The sequence below is a fragment of the Homarus americanus genome, unplaced genomic scaffold (assembly GCF_018991925.1).
Source record: "Homarus americanus isolate GMGI-L3 unplaced genomic scaffold, GMGI_Hamer_2.0 scaffold37966, whole genome shotgun sequence".
Taxonomy (NCBI): domain Eukaryota; kingdom Metazoa; phylum Arthropoda; class Malacostraca; order Decapoda; family Nephropidae; genus Homarus; species Homarus americanus.
Genome location: NW_024712187.1, coordinates 1 through 11,239, shown reverse-complemented (window position 1 = coordinate 11,239; position 11,239 = coordinate 1). Strand labels below are relative to the sequence as shown.

General features: G+C 46.5%; 2 non-coding genes across 2 annotated transcripts; both read left to right on the top strand.

The window, feature by feature from the left end:
• The first annotated feature begins 236 nt into the window (after positions 1-236).
• LOC121859467 lies at positions 237-399 on the top strand. Its single transcript, XR_006087647.1, has one exon. It is a non-coding gene; the product is annotated as a U1 spliceosomal RNA (small nuclear RNA).
• Positions 400-10,558: 10,159 nt separating this feature from the next.
• On the top strand, positions 10,559-10,721 carry LOC121859471. Its single transcript, XR_006087648.1, has one exon. It is a non-coding gene; the product is annotated as a U1 spliceosomal RNA (small nuclear RNA).
• The last annotated feature ends 518 nt before the right edge of the window (positions 10,722-11,239 follow it).

The window sequence follows — 11,239 nt, the reverse complement described above, 5'->3', positions numbered from 1 at the left end:
ACATTTTCTAGCCCAGTATGTTTGTAAATGAATAAAGTTTATAAAGCCAAACTTGTTTATTTCTATCACATGCTCTTATTTTTAATTTGGAAATTTTTATTTTAGCATACTACGAATTATAGAAAGAGTAATCAATTTATTTGTATGTAAAATGAGGTAAATAACATAAAAAAGAAGGTTCAGCGCATTGATGGTCAGTCAAGTAAGGTTAGGGTTCAGGATGATGATGTTCGTGCATACTTACCTGGCACAGGAGATACCGTGATCACGAAGGCGGTTTTCCCAGGGCGAGGCTCACCATTGCACTCCGGTGATGCTGACCCTTGCGATTAACCCAAATGTGGTTAACTCGAGTGCGCAATTTTTGTTAGCGGGGGACTGCGTTCGCGCTATCCCCCTTACACACTTCATAAGGGATTACATAAGAAATATAAGGTACAACGGCGTATTTTTACAGCTTAACAAGGTCTCTGTTAATAAATAGTACTTGATTTATGCTTAAGGTCAGCAAAGAATTTTTTTTCTACGCTACTTTTATATGATTTATATTTTGACAATTACGTGTGAATGAAAGATTTTCAAACTCTCTAATTGATGCCTAGTAACTCATAATATTGAAAGAAGTTGGTTTTTTTTTAATAGTCTGTATCACACTCGACAGTCACTCACTGTCACAGCAATGAAAGAAATCTATCATGATCTTGTTTACCAACACCTGATACACTGTCACACAGTATGGGGGGGGGGCCTCTAGCTCTTCAAAAACATAATCTCTGGTTACTGCACAAAAGAGAGTTGTACGGACAATGACCTACTTGAAAAAAAAACAGATCACACAAATAAAAAATTAGCTATATTGAAAATTTTTAAATTCGAAGATGTTAACACCTACTGCAATGCCCCTTTCTTTACAAATCTATCAATCACTTTTCATTCGCCTCTACCGCCGTGGACTTCCCCGAGTGTTGATGTTGTCGTCCACACCTTCCCTGGTCGTAAATCCACCCAACTGCGGTATATGCTCAAACTTAACTGCCTTGAGCAGATTAATGATGTCGCCTCCTCTCTTAAGACCTCCCACCCTCCTATCCTCGTCTACTGTGATGGGTCTGTTACCACGCTGGGCAGCGCTGGGACAGCTGTGTGGATTCCTGAGCGCCAGGCCTGCAGGAAAATCAGGGTCCACGACTGGGCCTCCTCCACTGATGCTGAAAGCATAGCCATCCTCGCGGGCATTCATGAGGTGGCGACCTACTGTATGCTCGCACTGAACGCTGGAACCTCCTTATAATCAGTGACAGCACTTCGGCGCTAGCGAGGCTCAAATTAGCCTCCCCCTCCTCCCTGCCGCCCAACACACCCTAGCCGCCGTCGCCGGGCTAGAACAAACTGATGACATCCGTGTCAAGTTTATTTAGATCCCGTCACTTATAGGAATAACTGCCTTATAGGAATAACTGCTTGCCAAAGAAGCTACACAAGAAGAAGATATTGAAGCCGCTCTCGCCCTCTCCTTTAGTCATCTCAAATCTCGCATACACGCCACACAACGAGAGGCATTCGATGAAAATTGGACACACCTGAAGCAACGGGGTAGCGTCACACTATGCCACTATGACGCTGTAACCGGTGACGACAACCGCCACTACAAAGAGTATCAATCCCTGACTCGATCTCAACAGATTATGTACATGAGACTGCACCTAGGGTACAGGTACCTATGGGAGTACATTGGCAACCCTGAGCCTGGCCGCACTGTTTGTAAACTTTGTGGCCAACCCGACTCTCACACCCTCTCTCACTACATCCTCACTTGCCCTATGACCACCTCCTACAGGTCCCTAACTGTTACCAACACCTCTTCCCTCCCTGACCAGATATCCCTCCTCCTAGTGACAGGCCTGGCACTTGACATTATTAGGGACCTGCCACGCTTTGCCATAAACAGATGAAATGTACTGGGAACTTTCCCCCCACGCACTCATCATTCTCTCACTTTATGTAACTTGACAAAACCTATGACCCTTCAGGCTTTTACCCCCTTAATGCACGAGTCATAAAGGCAAGTATGAACTTTGCATACTTCCCAGATGGGCGCTGTAAATGCTTCTGCGCTTCACCTTGCACAGGATGTAAGGGGGTGCCCAATAAACTATCCCCCTCGAGGGGCAAATCTGAATCTATCAATCACTTGCTTGACAATAATTATTTCCAGTTCCGGTATAATCAGAGATACAACTTAAGGCACCCAGAGCTACTCCTCCATAAAATATCACGGTGTGAAGGTGTGGAACAACTTACCCCCACACATCCGAGCAAAGCCTACGCTCCCTTCCTTTAAATCATCTCTTAAAAAAAATCTATTGTCTAAGTATTAATATTTCTTGTAACACCTACTATATTTACAGTACCTGCTTTTATTGTACCATCAAAACCGTTTTATCGGAAATTATCATGACAATAGATAAGTAATTACCATTGCAATAAACATAATTGCCAACGAGACATAATCATGTTCTGTCCTCTTGTTCAACCTTATTACTGTACAACCCAATTGTAGTTGGGTAGGAGACGCTAATTTTCAGCAAATCAGCTCAGCTGGGGCGCCTGTTCCGACACACTTGCCAGCTTCCCTTGGTCCTTGTTCACCTGGCAGCAAAGTAGGTACCTGCTATAAATCGAAAGTTGCGAATTCGTATTCAGGGAAAGTTGTTTGAGCTTCCAATAACTTGCTTTGACATAAACCACTGACTCTTCAGGCTTCTACGCCCTTGACTCTTCAGGCTTCTACGCCCTTAACTCATGAGACATATTCCTCCTACACCGTCTTCCACCTTCTTGAGCCAATGGCTCTCTTCTCTCCATCCCATCATCATCATCAACCATGAACTTAGCATGCTTCCCTGTTGGGCCCTGTAAACGCTTCTGCGCTTCACCTTAAACAAGGATGTAAGGGGGTGTCCAATAAAAAAATAAAAATAAAACAGCTCAGCTGCGCCTTTCGCGTCACACTTAGAGGTCACGGTGATTGGCTAAGATGTAGGCACATAGGCAGGCTCTTTTTGGTGTAATATGCCTCTATAATGGCTTTTTGGCAGGAATATTGTCTAAACTAGATTCTCATAGATTTTCTCTAAAACATGACAATTTACATGGCACTGTTACAGAAGCATTTTTTTCCTATGTTTTTTTGTTTTTTTTTACGTTATCAAACTTGACTTGAAGCCTGTAGATAAGGATGAAGGGCTAATATTTGTTGCTGGGTTTTTGTTGGAAGTACTTTGGAAGTATTGGGGCGGGGGGGGGGGTTAGGTGGACGTAAATGAGGGGAAAGTTTGAAGGAAATTAGGAGAGGGGGAACGCGCATGCGTGCGTAGTGTCAACAAAGGCTGTAAGAGACTGCTCCTTAAAATTCGTATTTCTGACGAATTCAGAGCGTCTACCAATCCCAGCCTGTGCAGACAACTATAGTAAGACCCAGATATCAGCACAGTGGCATATATTTTTTTGTTACTTTTGGACTTTGTCATTTTTTGGGGATAAAACATCTGGTCCTACCACCCGATCCCTCTGAGCAAAGTTTTTCAAGTTTGCGCATGCGCAGTGTGATAGTGTGACGTCATTACCACTCCACCTGACTGCAGTGTTGCCAACGTGCCCTATGCCCGCCGTTAAACGCTCCCGTTCGTTGGAAACGGCGGCAGTAGGTGACAGTGATGCTGACGACTTTCTTCTTGAAGACACGTCAAAGAAGAAGCAGAAACCTCAGAAGTCAGGGTCTCCAGCAGGGGCCACGGCTCCCCCTTGCACCCCTTCTGGGGCTGTAGAGGGTGGACTCCTGTCATCGGGGTCCCCAAGTGAGCCTACATGTGGCTCAATGACCGACCCTCCGCCGACGATGGACATAGGGGATTCCCTTTGTCTCCCTGCCCCGTCGCGCCTTCGTCGTCTCGCCTTCCCTCGGGACTTGCCTCTGAGCACACGGACGACCTGGTTCTTCCGTCACTGCTCTCCACTTCAGGACTCAACACTTCGCCTCCGCCGAGGTCCCACAGCCGTGATAGTCACCACACAAATGGACGAGACGGTACGCCTGCTCACTCAGGTGGGCTTTCCTGCTCCCCAGGGGGAGGTGATGCTGAAGTTCACCATCATCACCCCAGAAACTCGTCGTACCAAGGTAATGGTTCGCCACGTACCCTGGGAGATCCCTATCGACGATCTTCGCCCTCTTCTCCCACAACTACTGGACATGGAACGCCGCATCAACCCGGTCTCCAAACGTCCATCCAACGAACTCATCGGCTGGTGGGTGGGCCCCCTCCCCCCGAAGGTGAATGTAGGACCAATTCACAACTGTCCTCTCGACCGATTTATCGGAACCCCGAAAATCTGTGGTCGTTGCCAATCGTGGAAACACCGCACCTGGGAGTGCACGAGGATGGTCGCCTGCGGTTTCTGTGCAGGTCCTCACGAAACAGTGGAATGCAAATCGAAAATTCAGAACAAAATCCCAGTTATTCCACGGTGCGTCAATTGCCATGGCAGTCACCACGCCTGGAATGCCAATTGCCCACAGCGTCCTGGCACTCGCCCGGGGAAAACTTACCTTGTACCACCGCCCTCGTCTCTGACGAAGCCCCTGTCAACCAAACCTCAATCCTATCCACCACCGCCTCTTCCATCCACCAAGGATTTCCCATTGATCTCCTCTCCTCTACCACCCCCTCCATCACCCCTACCACCCATCCTTTCTCCCCTCCCTCCCTCTCCCTACCGTTCTTGGAACAAGGTCGTTGCCGGCCCTGCCACACAGTCACCACCATCTCCTGCCCACCCGGACCCCCGCTGTCTCTCACCAGCACCACCACCTCTTACTCAACTGAACCCTCACCGTCCCTCTCCGTCGCTACCACCACCACATGCCCAGTCGGGCCCTCGGCAATCCTCGCCGCCACCTCCAGCTCATGCACAGGTACACCAAGTTGGTTCTATGGAAACAATCACTCTCCGTCTGGATCGCCACTCCAAGCAAATCAACCTTCTCTCAGCCCAACTCGACTTGTTTGTGAAAACAATTGCGACATTGCAGAAGCAACAACAACTCATTCTGGACACCCTGACCCAACAGGGGCGCACTTTGCAAGCCCTGATGACCCGCCTCCTTCCATCTCCCGAGATGGAGGATCCATCCCTCGCTCTCCCACTCCTCCCTCTCCATTTCTCTCAACAGAATTTGGTACCTCCTCTGGAGCCCTGTCTAGCCCCTCCGACTCATCTCACACCGGAGGCCGTTCCCTCCTCTTCTTACAATGGAACATCCAGGGACTTAGACCTCGCCGGACAGACCTCGCCCAGTTTGTGCTCTCCCATCAAGTAGATGTTGCTCTACTTCAGGAAACCATCACAGACGATGTTACTCCACTCCGCCTCTCTGGCTATTCTGTTTACACCCTGCCTCGGTACCGTGGGCAGGCTCGTGGCCTCCTCACCCTTGTGCGTAACACCATTCCATCTGTTCGTCTCCCTTCACCTGACTCACATGGACCCCCGTCTGAATTACTTTCTGTCTCCCTTACTCTTGGTGACCGGACCCTTCGTGTAGTCAATGTTCATTTCAAGAGTGATTCTCTGGACCCCCAGGTTCTTCACGACCTCCATGATGGGGTTCCCACTATTGTTCTTGGCGACTTTAATGCCCGCCATCCCACTCTTACTCCGGATCATCCCACTCCATGTACCCTTAATGGATCACATCTCTCACAGTTTCTTAATGGGGATGATGATGTTCGCTTTCTTTGTCCTGACGATCCTACTCGCCTCCCCCATAGTTTCCTTGATGTTGGCTTACTATTGAACGGTCATACTTCCTTTCATCCTACTGTCTGCACCGAGCCTGCTCTGTATAGTGACCATCTTGCCGTTACTACCCATCTCAGGCTCTCCTTCTCTGCCCCGACATCAACTCCTTATCGATCCCCTCGCCTTCGTCTCACACAAGATGCTGTTCCTCCCTTTACCCAATACCTTTCTACCTGGGCGGATTCCTATGTTGTCCCTCAGTCCCTTGACTCTTACAGCGCTGATTTTGTTGATGCCGTGTATGACTCTGTCAATCGCGCTACCCCTCCACGCCCTCCCCGTCACCCCAGAAGTGCCACCAACTACTGGTATCGTATCCCTGCCATGAGACATCTCCGGCAGGTAACCCGTGATCTCCACTCTGCCATACGGAGGTCTCGGTCTCCAGAGGACTGGGAAGACTTCAAAAATTGGTGCTCCTTTGCAACTCAGGAGCGCCGTCGGATACGTGAGGCGGACTGGCTATCCTTCACGGGATCTCTATCGTTCCAGTCGTCACCCTCTTATGTATGGAATCGGATTAATGCTATACGGGGTACTCGACGGAGGCCTCCTCCCCACCCTGACCCCGCCTCCCTTGCCTGCTCTTTAATGGAGGACTGGGCACGAGCTTCCTCCCCTGAGGCACTTCCAGATCCAATGCAGGAGGCAGTGCAGGCCCGCATCGATGCGTCTGAGCCTGTTGTTCGTGCTGCTCTTACCTCCCCTGCCCCCACTGATCATCCCATCACACAGTTCGAGCTTGACAGTGCTCGTCGCTCTAGAAAAGACACCTCTCCTGGGGATGATCAGATAACCTACTCCGTCCTCAACGCCTGTACTAATATTCCTAACGGCCCCTTGCTTGCTCTCTACAATATGTCTTATGAACATGGGGTTCTCCCGTCCAACTGGAAAAATGCCACTATTATCCCCATCCCTAAGCCGGGAGATCCTGGGAAATATCGACCCATTAGTCTTACCTCCTGTGTTTGCAAGATGATGGAGAGGGTACTCCATCGTCGCCTTCTTCACACCATAGGCGGCTTCCACAACTCCCTCAATGGTTTCATTCAACATCGCAGCACAGCACACTCCATTGCTTCCTTTTATTGCAATCAGACTGCCCGCGTCTCCGTCTTCCTTGATATCAAGGGAGCCTTTGATACGGCTCAGCCTGCCCTCATTTTAGCTGAACTTGCACGGTTAGGGGTTAAAGGGAGACTTCTACAATGGATCGCCTCTTACCTCACTGGACGTCAGGCCCGGGTTCGCGTTGAAGGCTCTATGTCTCCTGTTCAAGAAATGAACCTCGGCACCCCTCAAGGTGGAGTCCTGAGTCCCACCTTGTTTAACACTCTCATGCACTCCATTGCATCACTCCCGTGGCCGACAGAAGTTGTCCACTCAGGATATGCCGACGATGTCCTCCTCCAAGCCCCTGACTACCTCAGCATGCAGGAAGCCCTTGATCTGGTCTCCAGAGAGTGTGATTCACTTGGTTTCCTTCTTTCAACTGCGAAAACAAAAGCCATGTGGCACGGTCGTGTTGTACCTCCACCCCTTTTCTTATCAGGAACGCCCTTGGACTGGGTTAATGAGACAAAATACCTGGGTGTGTATGTAACTCGCACACGTTGTCAGATCCCTGAAGTCCGCTATCTTCGAGACATATGTTTTCGGCGTCTCGCTCCCCTCTCTACCATGTGCAGGGGTTCCCTTGGTGCCAGCATCCCTGTACTTCTCACCATGTACAAGTCTTTTGTTCGTTCCTGTGTCGACTATGCCGCCCCTGCCCTCGTCAACATTAGTCGGACTGCTGTCAACCGTCTCGAAGTTATCCAGAGGAAAGCTGCTCGTATCATCCTTGGGGCTCCTCAGTGGACACGCTCTACTTCTCTATATAACGAACTTGGTCTTTCCCCCTTACAGGATCGTGTCCAGGAGTTTTACCTAAAAACTGCCGTTTCCATTCTACGGGATCCTAGGGGCAACTATGTCCAAACCAACTTGACTACTGCTGTTCGAGACCGACCTCCATCTAGAAGACAGTGGCGAGGGTCACTCATCCGAGCCCTTCAGGAACACGACCTCCTGCCTGATATTGTTGTCACCCCTGCTGTTGGTTCGTCTCCTTCTCCCTGGCTGGATTTTCAACCTGAAGTGATTGCCCTCGGTGGACCGCTCCCGAAATCCCAGGTGAACCCTGTTATTCTCTGCAAATACCACCTCTCCAGGATCGCTCACTGGTCCCCAGGTAGGGTCGTCCTCTACACTGATGGTTCTGTTGACCCCGCTACAGGTAGGGCCGGGGCTGGTGTCTACATCTCCCGTCCTCATGCCCCTGAGCCTATCAAACTGTCTCTCAGAGTTTCTGACGGGGCATCCTCCACTCAGGCTGAACTAATAGCCCTCCTTGCTGCCCTTCTTGCTGAGGAAGAAGCAGATGGTTTCTGCCCCTTGCTTGTCTGCTGCGATTCCAGGTCTGCTCTCGACGGGATCGCATTTGGATCTGGGGAAAATAAGGACCTCATCCTCCGAATACGAGGGTTAACATCCACACTTCAGGATGAAGGCCGTCCTGTGACATTCCTATGGATACCTAGTCATGTCGGTATCTTGGGGAATGAGGCAGCAGATGACCTTGCTAAGACTGGCTGCAACAAGGCCACACCTGACTACGTTGTTCCTCGAACACTCTTACAGATTAGGACCCAAATCCGCCGCAAACAGAGAGAAGCTCGGGAAGCAGCCATCCCCCTGGACTCCCCGCCCACATGGTACGATGTCCTCCGTAAACTTCCTGACTTCTCGTACGTCTACGGGAAAGGGTCGCGGAAGGGGGACGTGATTGCTGCCCGTATCATCATTGGGTATGACTTTGCTTGGGAGATTGGTATCCCCACATCCCCTGAGCAACGCTCTTGTGCGTTATGCAGAAGACCCGACAGCCGCACCCTTATTCACTACCTCCTAAGATGTCCCCACACACAACGCTTCCGTGACGCCTGCTGGACCACCACTCCACGACCCCCTGACGGAGACACGATGATCCTCCCAATACTGGCCAGATATTTTGTAAATAATATTAATTATGTGTTAAAGGAACATCCTTCCTTCCTTAGGCTTTAGTAAGCCCCTTTATAATATTTATACTGTATATACTTTTCACACTTGGCAGATGATTCTGGTGTCATTGTACAGGGGTACCTAGTGACAGCACTAGGATCCCGCTTCCTCTATCAAGGAATAAACAATTGAAATTGAATTGAAAATTGAATTGTATCTACTCTTTCAATTCTATTGTATTTGGTGTTAATAAGTCCTGCATTTATCAGTTGTTCTATGTAGGATTCTTCTACCCTATCATCTTCGTAGGTAACTTTTACTGTGCCTTCCTCTATTTCCTGGAGAAATCTGTCATTTGTTATTGTAGGTGCAATGCACATTACACAATAACCTTACTTTAGTTTTAAATTGGTGCAACAAGAATTTATCTCGAGTTCTGTTTGCAGATAAACAGTCAAACTCCTTATGCATCAACACTAGTAATCTATAATAACAAAAACCGTAATTATATTACCAATTATTATACTATACTTTACACTTCATTGTTATATTACCATTTACAATTTTTAGTTTTCCTTAATCTTAAAAAAAATCACTTTTGTTCGTTATTTCTTTCTTTCATTCTTTCTTTCTTTTTTCTTTATGAACATTATTGACCAGTGTTAGTGAAGGAAGAAACTGGCATGTTTGAGGGACAGATTGAAGGACGCATACCCTACACTGTACTTTCCCCATGAAGAGATACGCCGGTTGCCAATGTTTTTTAACTATGATACCAACAATACACCCGCTGTTTTTGTTATTTTATTTTTTACATAGAAGCTGGAAAACTAATTTCCGTTGCATTATGAAAAGTATAAATTGCACTAAAAATGATAGTGCCTAAATGATTGAGACAATTACTTTATGAACCGTGTATGCCAACCTTCATGAAAAAATGAAGCTCCGCCCAGAGAAGTAGTTCCTGAAGTATTTGTAAAATGATTACATAAGTATAGACATTTCTTGCATATAATTGAAGAAAATTTGGAATTGTATCAATTTCTAGTTTGGTTATTATTCAATTTCCCAATAAATGATACTGGGCTATATTGATCTTGTTACTATGCCAAAGAAAGTAGTTCCACAATGTTCAGTTTTATATTAGGAGGGATAGCCCTCACTAGATAGCAAGTTCCTCATAATTGATATTATAAGTAATACCCCAAACGACTTAATCGTGAGAGGGAGAAACTTAAGGTCAATTTGAGATAGAAGAAAACTTGGCTTACCTCTATACTTTAACAAACTTATCCTGGCAAATCAATCTAAAGATGGTGGTTGAGATACTATTAATTACTTTATTTTGGATCTAATTTGAAATCATCTTGATTTAGACACAAGAAAAACGCGAAAATAAATATCAATAGTTAACATTTTCTAGCCCATTATGTTTGTAAATGAATAAAGTTTATAAAGCCAAACTTGTTTATTTCTATCACATGCTCTTATTTTTAATTTGGAAATTTTTATTTTAGCATACTACGAATTATAGAAAGAGTAATCATTTTATTTGTTTGTAAAATGAGGTAAATAACATAAAAAAGAAGGTTCAGCGCATTGATGGTCAGTCAAGTAAGGTTAGGGTTCAGGATGATGATGTTCGTGCATACTTACCTGGCACAGGAGATACCGTGATCACGAAGGCGGTTTTCCCAGGGCGAGGCTCACCATTGCACTCCGGTGATGCTGACCCTTGCGATTAACCCAAATGTGGTTAACTCGGGTGTGCAATTTTTGTTAGCGGGGGACTGCGTTCGCGCTATCCCACTTATACATATCATAAGGGACTCTAAACGAAATATAAAGTAAGGTGCAGCGGCGTATTTGCACCGCTTAACAAGGTCTCTGTTAATAAATAGTACTTGATTTATGCTTAAGCGTCAGCGAAGAATTTTTTCTACGCTACTTTTACATGATTTGTATTTTGACAATTTTGTGTGAATGAAAAGATTTTCAAACTCTCCAATTGATGCCTAGTAACTCATAATACTGAAAGAAGTTTTTAATAGTCTGTTAGGAAAACGTGTTAATCTAAATTTTTTTCAGTATAATATCGAGACATTTTTTTGAGATTAAAAACTTTGATTGAGACAGAAAAAAGGAGTGTTATGTCCTCATGACACAATAGAGAACTTCAAAATATTAACTGTACTCATGTTGTGAAATGAGCCTGAACTTATCCTAATGTTATATCCAACGTTATCCTTGCCAGGTCCTAACACACCTCTTATCCATGTTTGTCACATCATACTCATGCATGTGTAACTCCGCATATTGTAACCTACCA